The sequence below is a fragment of the Myotis yumanensis genome, unplaced genomic scaffold (assembly GCF_028538775.1).
Source record: "Myotis yumanensis isolate MYYU_CA2020_CCGP unplaced genomic scaffold, mMyoYum1.0.hap1 SCAF_2, whole genome shotgun sequence".
Taxonomy (NCBI): domain Eukaryota; kingdom Metazoa; phylum Chordata; class Mammalia; order Chiroptera; family Vespertilionidae; genus Myotis; species Myotis yumanensis.
In genome coordinates, this window is record NW_027223753.1 from 108228068 (window position 1) to 108240311 (window position 12244).

Below are 12244 nucleotides of genomic sequence, written 5' to 3' on the forward strand. Positions count from 1 at the left end.
CAGGGGGAGGATAGGGCTCTTTCCCAGCCCTTGGCCCCATATACTAGATGGGAGAGGAAGATGGCTTCTCTTTTTTGCTTTCAGTGGGTACTGAGGGGACCCACAAGCAAACTCCACCCCTTCCACCTCTCAGCCAAGGAGAAGCCACCTTGGTGAGATGTTTTGTTCCAATTATTATAGTAAGTGGAAAAGGGATTGTTCCAACCATTACAGGTGTAAATGGTAAAGGGGAAGTACAGTTTGGATTAGGCCACCAGAAGGGGCAGGTGATACTATCGGAAGCGTGTGTCGGGGTGGGGAGAGGGATGAGCAGTTATTGGTCTTCTGACTTCTTAGTCCTTGGCATAGCAGGAAGGGTAGGGTGATGGATTTGGGGCTTATTGTTTGGCATTGATGATGTCCAAGAATTCAACCTTGAGGGATGCACCACCCACGAGGAAGCCATCATGTCAATCTGGCTTGCCAGCTCCTTGCAGATTGCCCCAATCACAGAACCTCCATAAATGATGTGGGTGCTCTGAGCCACTGCATCAGAGACATTGGACTTAAGACATTCTCAGAGCTTTTCATGTACTTCCTGGGCCTATTGGGGTGTTGCAGTATTGCCTGTACCAATGGCCCACACAGGATCATAGGCCAGAAAAACCTTGTTACAAGTCCTTCACTTTATCTGTGATGACCTTGGTTTGTTCAAAATTGACCTTCTCAGTGATGCCAGCTTACCTCTCATGTAGCTTCTCCCCAATGCAGGTGATCACTCCAAGTCCCTCAGCCAGGACATGGGTCACTTTCTGCCCAATCAGCTCATCTGACTCACCAAAGACGTGCTTTTTCTCCTAGTGCCCCAGGGCTACCCATGTGGCTCTTTGATCATGCCAGGGCTGATCTCTCCAGTGAAGGCCCCATTAGTCACTTTGCAGTTCTGGGCAGCCACAACCATCTTGGGATCTATCTAGCTTTTGCCTGACAAAGTCAATGTAGGCAGTGGTGGGTACACAAACCACCTCTGTGTTGGCTGGCACCTGGCTGCCTTCAGAGTGGTGATGAGTTCCCCCAGAGTCATCTTCTGCCCATTCATCTTCCAGTTTCCCCTCACGAAAAACTTCCTGGAGGATACCATGGCACGTAGGTCGACAGACTGAAGGTCAGGATCACCAATTTATGATAACTATTTTTTAATATATATTTTATTGATTTTTTACAGAGAGGAAGGGAGAGAGATAGAGAGTTAGAAACATCGATGATAGAGAAACATTGATCAGCTGCCTCCAGCACATCTCCCACTGAGGATGTGCTCGCAACCCAGGTACATGCCCCTGACCGGAATCGAACCCGGGACCCTTCAGTCTGCAGGCTGATGCTCTATCCACTGAGCCAAACCGGTTTCGGCTATGATAACTATTTAACAAGAATATTTGTCATGTTATATGCTCTAATTGAAAGTATATCAGTCCATGAAATAAGATAATTAAATACAAAATAATATGGAAGAAAAATAATTTATCTAACAGCTCAAAGCCCTCACTCCTTCAAAATTCAAATGAGTATTTACCATATTTTTGTACTTTCCCTATTTTACAAAACTTAGATAACTTATGTTACTTAAATTTATTTATATATTTACTGTAACATAATTTTGCAATTGTTTACCATTTTTTTTTTAAAATCACAGAACCTCATTGATAGGAGGGATCTTAGTGATAATTGACTATGACTTTCTAGCCAGTGCTGGAATAGTCTCTGAAATATTTCTTACTCTTTGCTTTACTTACCTCATTGTACTATATGTTTTTCTTATTTCTATCTCTGAGCATTATAATCTTCACTCCTATTTCTTTTCTAGCTTTATCAAATGCAAGTAATGAATGTTGTTCACTGACAAGTAAATAAATTAGTCTTCCAGAACATTAAATGCTTTGGTCTTCATTTGTTTTTTTTTTTTGTCCATTATCAACATGAATAGACTTTAGTTTTTAAGTGCTTTATTTATTTATTTTTAAACTAATTTATTTATTTTTTATTAAATTTTATTGGGGTGACATTAGTCAACATGAACATATAGATTTCATGTGTGGATTACTAAGTTACAAAATCTGTATGTAGAACCATGTGTCCACCAACCAAAATGAAATCTTCTCCTGTCCCCTCATATTAGAACCCTTTTTTCCCCTCACACTCCTCCCTCTGGCAACCACCACACTGCTGTTCGTGTTCATAAGTTTCAGTTTTATATTCCACATATGAGTGAAATTATATAGTTCTTAGCTTTTTTGTCTGAATACACTTCACATAATGTTCTCAAGGTCCATCCATGTTGTTGTAAATGACGCTATTTCATCATCTCTTATAGCCATGTAGTACTCCATTGTGTATATATATACACCTTTTTTATCCAGTCCTTTATCTCAGGGCACTTTGGCTGTTTGTTTCCAAGTCTTGACAACCGTGAATAATGCTGCAATGAACATAGGGGTGCATATATCTTTGTGTATAAATGATTTCAAGTTTTTCGGGTATATACCCAGGAGTGGGATTGTTGAGTTGTATGGTAGCTCTATTTTTAATCTTTTGAGGAATCACCAGACTGCTTTCCATAGTGGTTGTACCAGTCTACATTCCCACCAGCAGTGAATGAGGGTTCCCTTTTTTCCGTAACCTCTTCAACACTTATTGTTGCTTGTCTTATTGATAATGGCCACTCTAACATGTGTAAGGTGGTATCTCATTGCAGGTTTAATTTGCATTTCCCTAATTGCCAGTGAGGTTGAACATCTTTTCATATATAATTGGCTGTTTGTATGTCTTCTTGGGAGAGGTGTATTTTTAGGTCCTCTGCCCACTTTTTGATTGGATTGTTTATTTGTTTGCTGTTGAGTTTTGAGTTCTTTATATTTTTTGGAAATTAAATCTTTGTTGGAGCTCCTGTTTGCAAATATCATCTCCCATCTGGTTGGCTGCCTGTTTGTTTTATTGGCCATTTCTTTTGCTATGCAAAAACTCTTCAATTTGATATAATCCCATTCATTTATTTTTGCCTTTACCTGACGGGGTTTCTGTTCCAGCATCAAGAATGGTTCAGGAAATCTGGAGAAGGCTGTGCGTAGATTTTAAATAAGAGTCCAGAGACGAGATATAATTTTGAAAGGCATATGGGGGGTCAGAGGAGCTTAGCTAAAGGAACTAAGTTCTAAGATCTTAAGTCTAAGGTCTTAGGTTCTCCTCATCCCCAGGACCCCATGCTTTTTATTAACACAATTTGTCCTGAGGTGAGGCAGAGATATACACTTCAAAGGGTATACAGAAACATTGTCAGAATGGGGGAATTAGCCTATGGCTGTTCAGGTGTTTGGCCAGTAGGAGGCAATAACATGTAGATTAAGATGCCTTTCAGCTGTCTGGCAGCCAAGAAATTTAATGTATCCTATTCAGGTTTTTGGGGAAATGCCTTTAGCCATTCCCAGATGCAGCCCTGCTGTCATGCTGGAACTGGTCTCCAGCATTTACCTCCCTTGCCTTTGGGGTCAAGTCCATAAAAAGTTCTCTACCACCCAGGTCCATAAGTTTGGTACCTATAATTTTTCTATGTGACTTATAGTTTTGGGTCTCATGTTTATAGTATATTTTGAAGTCAGGTAGCATGATACCTCCAGTCTTGTTCTTTTTTTTTTTTTTTTTTTCACAATTGCTTTGGCTATTCTGGGTCTTTTGTGGTTCCATGCAAATCTGATAATTTCTTGTTCTATTTCTTTAAAAAATGACATTGGGATTTTGTTGGGGATTGCATTAAATCTATATATTGCTTTGGGTAAAATGGCCATTTTAACTATGTTGATTCTTTCAATCCATGAACACGAGATATTTTTCCATTTTGCTGTGTCTTTTTCAATCTCTTTTAATACTGCTTTGTAATTTTCAGTATATAGGTCTTTCACATTTTTTGCTAAGTTTATTCCTAAGTATTTTATTATTTTGGTTGCAATTGCAAAAGAAATTGTTTTCTCCATTTATTTTTCTGAAGTTTTGTTGTTGGTATACAGGAAGGCAATGGATTTTTGCACATTGATTTTGTATCCTGCAACTTGACTGTATCTGTTTGTTTCCAGTAGTTTTGTGTGTGTGTGTGTGTGTGTGTGTGTGTGTGTGTTTAAGAGTCTTTAGGGTTTTCTATATACAGCATCATGTCATCCACAAAAAGTGACAGTTTGAATTCTTCCTTCCGTTTTTGGATGCCTTTTATTTCTTTTTTTGCATTATTGTTCTGGCAAGTACTTCCAGTACTATGTTGAATAAGAGTGGTGAGAGTGGACATCCTTGTCTTGTTCCTAATCTTAGGGGGAAAGCTTTCCGTTTTTCACCATTAAGTATGATATTGGTGAGGGTTTATCACATATAGCCTTTATTATGTTGAGGTACTTTCCTTCTATTCCTATTTTATTGAGCATTTTAATCATAAATGGATGTTGTATCTTATCAAATGCTTTTGCTGCATCTATTGACAAGGTCATATGATTTTTATCCTTTCTTTTGTTAATGTGGAATATTATGTTGATTGATTTGTGAATGTTGAACCATCCTTGTGCCCCTGGAATGAATCTCACTTGATCATGATGTATTATTTTTTGGATGTACTATTGTATTTGATTAGCTAGCATTTTGTTTGGGATTTTTGCATCTGTATTTATCAGGCATATTGGGCTGTTTTTTTCTTTTTTATGTTATCTTTGCAAGGTTTTGGTATCAGGGTTATATTGGCTTCGTTAAATGTGTTAGGAAGTATTGCCCTTTCTTCATTTTTTTATTTTTTATGTTTGGTAGAATTTATTGGTGAAGCCATCTGGTCCTGGACTTTTATTTTTTGGGAGGTTTTTGATGACTGTTTCTTTTTTTTTTTTTTTTAATAATTTTTATTTCTTAAAGTATTACAAAGAGTATTACATATGTCTCCTTTTTTCCCCCCATTGAAATTCACCCGGCCCCTACCCCCCGGCCCCCCGGCCCCGTGTCTTGTGTCCATTGGTTAATCTTATATGCATGCATATAAGTCCTTCAGTTGGTCTCTTAATCCCCCCCCCCCGCCAACCCTCCCCAGGCTTCCCACTGTAGTTTAACATTCTGTTCAATGTTGCTCTGCTTCTGTATCTACCCCTGTTCATCAGTCCATACTGGTCCCCTTTATTTGTCCCAACCTCACTGGAGTAGTCTCAACCTCACCAGGGCCGTCTGAGCCTCACCAGGGCTGCTTCAACCTCACCGGGGCCGTCCCTACCTCACGGGGGCCGTTTCAACCTCACCGGGGTCGTCCCTACCACACCGGGGCCGTTTCAACCTGACTGGGTTGTCCCTACCACACCGGGGCCGTTTCAATCTGACCGGGGTTGTCCCTACCACACCGGGGCCGTTTCGACCTGACCAGGGTCGTCCCTACCTCACGGGGGCCGTTTCAACCTCACCGGGGTCGTCCCTACCTCACGGGGGCCGTTCAACCTCACCGGGGTTGTCCCTACCACACCGGGGCCATTTCGACCTGACCAGGGTCGTCCCTACCTCACGGGGGCCGTTTCAACCTCACCGGGGTCGTCCCTACCTCACGGGGGCAGTTTCAACCTCGCCGGGGTTGTCCCTACCTCACGGGGGCTGTTTCAACCTGACTGGGGTTGTCCCTACCACACCGGGGCCGTTTCGACCTGACCAGGGTCGTCCCTACCTCGCGGGGGCCGTTTCAACCTCACCGGGGTTGTCCCTACCACACCGGGGCCGTTTCGACCTGACCAGGGTCGTCCCTACCTCACGGGGGCCGTTTCAACCTCACCGGGGTCGTCCCTACCTCACGGGGGCCGTTTCAACCTCACCAGGGTCGTCCCTACCACACCGGGGCCGTTTCAACCTGACTGGGGTCGTCCCTACCTCACGGGGGCCGTTTCAACCTCACCGGGGTCGTCCCTACCTCACGGGGGCAGTTTCAACCTCACCGGGGTTGTCCCTACCACACCGGGGCTGTTTCAACCTGACCGGGGTTGTCCCTACCACACGGGGGCCGTTTCAACCTCACGGGGGTCGTCCCTACCACACGGGGGCCGTTTCAACCTGACCGGGGTTGTCCCTACCACACCGGGGCCGTTTCGACCTGACTGGGGTCGTCCCTACCTCACGGGGGCTGTTTCAACCTGACCGGGGTTGTCCCTACCACACCGGGGCCGTTTCGACCTGACTGGGGTCGTCCCTACCTCACGATGGCTGTTTCAACCGCACCGGGGTCGTCCCTACCATACCGGGGCCGTTTTGACCTGACCAGGGTCGTCCCTACCTCACGGGGGCCGTTTCAACCTCACCGGGGTCGTCCCTACCTCACGGGGGCCGTTTCAACCTGACCGGTGTTGTCCCTACCACACCGGGGCCGTTTTGACCTGACCAGGGTCGTCTCTACCTCACGGGGGCCGTTTCAACCTCACCGGGGTCGTCCCTACCACACCGGGGCCGTTTCGACCTGACCGGGGTCGTTCCTACCTCACGGGGGCTGTTTCAACCTCACCAGGGTCGTCCCTACCACACCGGGGCCGTTTCGACCTGACCGGGGTCGTCCCTACCACACCGGGACCGTTTCAACCTCACCGGGGCCATCCCGACCTCACCGGGGCCATCCCAGCCTTACCGGGGAAACAGGAAGTTTGGCCCTCTGTCCCCTGCCGGCGGCTCCCCACTAGACAAAATCTCCAGGCGTTCCTGGTGGTTGAACATCCAGCACTCCTGCCCTCCACCAAGTGCACAGACTGCCTGTCTGCTGTCCCCCAGCGCCCCACAAGAGACTGGGACCAGTGGGCATGTTTGTGCGCTTGCTGGTACAGCAGTTCCACAGTTCCGGCCGAGTCAGGCCCAGCCCTGGCCGGCCCCGGACCCGACTCTGCCCCCCGATTGCGTCCCTCCCAGATGCAAGGAGCTGAAATCTGCAGCCTGCTGGGATGGGCTCTGTACTTGGTGCCTCTGCACATCCTACTCAGTCTCAATGCGCTTCTTTCTATGCGAGGAGTTGAAATCTGCAGTTTGTTGGGTTGGGCTCTGTACTTGGTGTCACATCCTACTCAGTCTCAATGTTCTTTCTCTCCTTCCAGTTGTAGAGCTTCCACTGGGCCAACTTTCCCATGGTTCTGTATGATAGGTGTTTGTCTGATATTTGGTAGTTTCCATGTTGTTGTGTGAGGTAGCACGCACAGGTCTCTTCCTTATGCCGCCATCCTGGTTCTCCTGGGTCTGCTTCTTGAGTGTGTCTCTCATGGCTGCGAGCAGTTGAAGTCTGCAATTTGTTGGGATAGGCTGCAAAAGCGCAGGTGGGTCTTTTTGTGCACCTGGCACAGCTTGGATGGGGATGTAAATTGATTAGGGCTGAGACTCAGGGAGTCGCCATGGCGGAGCAAATAGCACTGGCTGAGTCTCCGAGGCCCCTTGACTCTCTGCCAGGGCTTTGTGTCCCCCAGTGCCGGCGAGCAGCTGTGCAACAGAGTCTCCCTCGCTTTCTGATGGCTGCAAGGCCGTGCTGCCTCTCCCCGTAGGGTCTGGTGCCTCATGATCCCGCCTGAACCCGCTCAGTGGATTTGAAAGTTTGCAGAAGCAAAGGCGTTTCTACTTGTGAGTCTGGCACAGCCCAGATGGGAATGTAAATTGCGTAGGGCGGGGTCACAGGGAGTCGCCGGGGCGGAGACTCAGCGGCCCCTTGCCTATCCAGGACTCCAGGACTTTGTGTCCCCCAGTGCCCGCGAGCAGCCGAGCGCCAGAGCCTCCCTCGCTTTCTGACTGCTGGAAGGCCGTGCCGTCTCTCGCCTTGGGGCCTGGGGCCTCAGAGACCCGCCCGAACCAGCTCAGTGGATTTGAGAGTTTGTAAAAGCACAGTCATTCCCTCTTGTGCCTCTGGCACAGCCCTGAGGGTAGGGCGGGGTCACAGGGAGTCGCCAGCGTGGAGGAAATAGCGATGGCGGCGTCTCCGCGCCCCTCGCCTCCCCGGGACACCAGGACTTCTTGTCCCTCAGTGCCGGCGAGCAGCCGCGTGTCAGAGCTTCCCTTGCTCTCTGACGACTGCAAGGCCGTGGCCGCCTCTCCCTGTGGGATCTGGGTCCTCAGAGACCCGCCCCGAGCAAGCCCAGAGGATTCGAGGGTTCGTAAAAAACCGAGAATCCATTTGCAGCCCGCGTGGCGTGTGACTGCGTACCTCTGGTTTTGGTGCCTCCGTAGCTCCCACTCAGTCTCACTGCGCTTCTTTCTTTTCCTCCAGTTGTAGATCTCCCACTGGGCCAACTTCCCCATGGTTCTGAGTGGCGGTTGTTTACTTCATAGTTGATAGTTTCAATGATGCTGTGAGAGAGCAGCACACACAGGTCCGCTCCCTACGCCGCCATCTTGGTTCTCCTGATGACTGTTTCAATTTCCTCACTGATTATCCATTTCTTCTAGGTTATTGAATTTGGTGGCATAAAGGATCATATTAATTCTAGTATGATTCTTTGTATATCTGTGATGACTGTGGTGATTTCTCCTCTCTCATTTCTGATTTTGTTTATATTGGTCTTTTCCCTTTTTTCCTTAGTGAGGTTAGCCAGGGGTTTGTCAATTTTATTAATCTTTTCAAAGAACCAGCTCTTTGTTTTATTGATTTTTTCTATAGTCTTTTTGTTCTCTATTTCATTTAATTCTGCTCTAATTTTTATTATTTCCTTTCATCTGCTAACTTTGGGTTGCTTTTGTTTTTCTTTCTCTAGTCTTTTAAGGTTTGATGTTAACTTGGAATTTCTCTTGTTTCTTGAGATAGGCCTGTAATGATATAAACTTCCCTGTTATTACAGCTTTCGCTGCATCCCAGAAGTTTTGATGTTATGTTACCATACTTGTTTCTCTCTATATATCTTTTTATCTCATTTTTTATTTCTTCTTTGACCCAGTCATTTTTTAGTAGTATGTTGTTTAATCTCCACATATTTGTAGGTTTTTTTTTGTTTGTTTTCCTCCTTTTTTTTGCAATTGATTTCTAATTTCAATGCATCATGGTCAGAAAATATGCTTGGAATAATTTCAATCTTTTTTAATTTGTTGATGCTTGTTCTGTGACCCAACATATGGTCTATCTTTGAGAATGTTCCATGTGCCCTGGAGAAGAATATATGATCTGATGTTCTGGGATGAAATGTTCTGTAAATGCCAGTTATATCCATTTGGTCTAGTATTTAATTTAAGGCCGATATTTCTTTATTGATTTTTTGTTTGGTTGACCTGCCTAGAGCTGTCAATAGATATTAAGGCCTCCAACTAATTGTGTTTTGATCTGTTTCTCCCTTTAGTTCTGTTTGTAGCTGTTTAATATATTTTTGTGCTCCCTGGTTGTATGTATATATATATATATTAAGAAGTGTTATGTTTTCTGATGTAGTATTCCTTTTTTTCATTATAAAGTGTCCATTTTTGTCTCTTGTTATCTTTGTTATCTTGCTAACTATTTTGTCAGATATAAGTATGGCTTCATCTGCTTTTTTTGTGGATGTTATTTGCTTGGACAATCCTTTTCCACCCTATTACTTTGAATCTACCTTTGTCTCTGCTGTTTACATATGTCTCTTGTAGGCAGCATATAGTTGGGTTTTGTTTTTTTGTCCACTCTGCTACTCTGTGCCTCTTTACTGGTAAATTTAGTCCATTTACATTTAGGGTAATTATTGATGTACTAGAGGCCTAGTGCATGTCATTTGTGCACCTGGTGGGGGGTGGGCTGAGTCTCTCAGCCCGGCCTGCACCATCTCACAGTCCAGAACCCATCAGGGTCCTTAGCATTGACGTGGAGGCGGGAGAGGCTCTTGCCACTGCCACTGCGTTCGCCAGCCATGAATTCAGCTTCTGTGGGAGCACTGCTCAGCCAGAAGTCAGGGTCACTGCTCCTTAGTGCTGCCTCAGAGGGGGGAGAGGCTCCTGCCTTTGCCACAGCGCTCGCCAGCCATGAGCCCGCTGGTGAGCCTGGCTTCTGGCTGAGCAGTGCTCCCCCTGTGGGAGTGCACTGACCACCAGGAGGCAGCTCCTGCTTTGAGTGTCTGCCCCCTGGTGTTCAGTGCACATCATAGCAACCGGTAGTTCTGCCATTGGGTCGATTTGCATATTAGCCTTGTATTATATAGGATGAGGATTTCCTATAGCCATTTTATCTTTTGTTTTCTGGTAACTCTATGCACCCACTGGTTATTTTCCATTATGCTTCTACCTGTTGTATTTGTTTGGTGGTATTCCATACATCTTTCCTTTGTTTCCTCTTTTTTTAAGCTATATGTCTTGTTTGGGGTATTTTTCTGTGTGGTTGCCATTAGTTTTATAAAAAGTGAGGTTGCATATATACTATAGATTTCTCCCTTTTGAGTGGATCTCATCTTCATCTTCCTTTGCCTATCCATACCTCCCCTTATATGTTTTTGTTGTCACAAATTATCCCTAGTTATGCTATGAGTTTTTTTGCAATCCTACTGGTAGTGTTATTACCTTATGTCTTTTGTTCCATGTAGAATAACTCCCTTGAGTATTTCCTGCAATTGAGGTTTTCTAGTGATAAAATCTCTCAGCTTCTGTATGTTTGGGAATGTTCTTATTTCTCCTTCATATTTAAAGGATAATTTTGTTGGCTATATTATGCATGGCTGGTAATTTCTCTCTTTCAGATACTTGACTATTTATTTCCACACTCTTCTGGCTTGTAGAGTTTCTGTTGAGAAGTCTGGTGAAATTCTGATTGGTTTTCCTTTGTAGGTCACTTCCTTCTTTTCCCTGGATGCTTTGAGGATTTTTTCTTTGTCACTAATTTTTGACAGCTTCATTACCAAGTGCCTTGGAGACAGCCTCTTTGGATTGAGGTAATTAGGTATTCTGTTTGCTTCTTGTATTCAAGGATCTAGTTCTTTCTACAGATTTGGAAGTTCTCATCCACTATTTTTTTTTAACACTATCTAAGTCTATATAATGGCTTGTCTCATAGAAGAGAGCACCGGAATAGGTTAGACTTTGTTGCTGTAGCAAGCTCAAATTGTGTCAGACAGTGTCGATATCCACTATTTGTTATAATTGACTCTCCATTCCATAGTCTCTCTCTTCTTCCTCTGCTATGCCTATGATTCTGATATTATTTTTAATGTAATCAGAGAGATTTTATAGGGCTATTTCATATTTCTTTATTCTCAGGTCTCTGTCTTCTTCCCTATGCATCATTTCTTGATTCCTATCTTCAATATCATTAGTTCTTTCCTCTAACTAGATGGTTCTGTTTTCTATGCTCATTAGCTCACTCTTAATTTCTTTAATTGCCTGCTTCATTTCCAGATTTTCTGCTTGATTCTTTTTTAAAATTTCAATTTCTTTGGAGCAATACTCCTTTTGGTCATTGATTTGTTTTCTTGAGTGCAATGAATTGCCTGTCAGTATTTTCTCGCATCTCATTGAGTATTTTCAGAACTGCAATCTTGAAATCTCTGTCATTCAACTTGCATAATTCCATGTGTTCCAGCCTATTTTCTGGGGATTTTCCATTTTCTTTCTGGTCGGTGTTGTGGTTGTTCATGGCATTTGCTGTTCTCTTTTGTTTTCCCATTTATCTCTGAGAAGGTTTTTCTACTTTATTCCAGTAGATGGCACTGAATTGCAAGATTTTTATCCTCTGTGGCCTCAGAGTTTTGAGCCTCTGTGGCTTCTGTAGGGCTGTACTGTCTCTGTTGCTTGGGGGTCAGGTTTGTTTTTCCCTCACAGTAATGGTGACCCCTGATATCCATGGGTCTAGCCAAAGCACCCCTCCTGGGGTTCAGTCACAGAGGGAAACTGTGTTTCTACTGCAACAGCTCTTGGCCTACAGATAATATACTCCTGGAGCCAACTTCAAGGACAACAGGAAGCAAGATTTGGGAGTCTAATCAGTGGCAGGGCTCTGCAATTTATTTTCTTTGCCTGAAAGCCCACAGCCAGGCCCAACCGTGCAAAGCAGCTCTGTAGGGTGTATGTCTTCTGACTAGCAACTTAGACCCTATTCACAACATGCCCCCAAGTTCAGACACTCTTTCAATGCTTGTATACATGACCACACAATGCCAATACTCCAGTGGCAACTCCAAAAACTAGCCACTTGCTGGGTTTGCTCTCTGTTCATCCCAACAGGCTGAGGGAAATGCTCTGTAACTGCTGCTGCCAGTTCCCAGCTGTGCTGCAGACACACTACTGCACTGTAGCCTTGTCTGGCTTCCCT

The 12244-nt window shown here is 44.7% G+C and overlaps 2 pseudogenes; both read right to left on the reverse strand.

Annotated features, from left to right (window-relative positions):
• Positions 1–377: 377 nt before the first annotated feature.
• On the reverse strand, positions 378–1150 carry LOC139002033 (triosephosphate isomerase-like; annotated as a pseudogene).
• A 9806-nt stretch (positions 1151–10956) lies between these two features.
• LOC139004680 (small nucleolar RNA SNORA28) lies at positions 10957–11059 on the reverse strand (annotated as a pseudogene).
• Positions 11060–12244: the final 1185 nt, after the last annotated feature.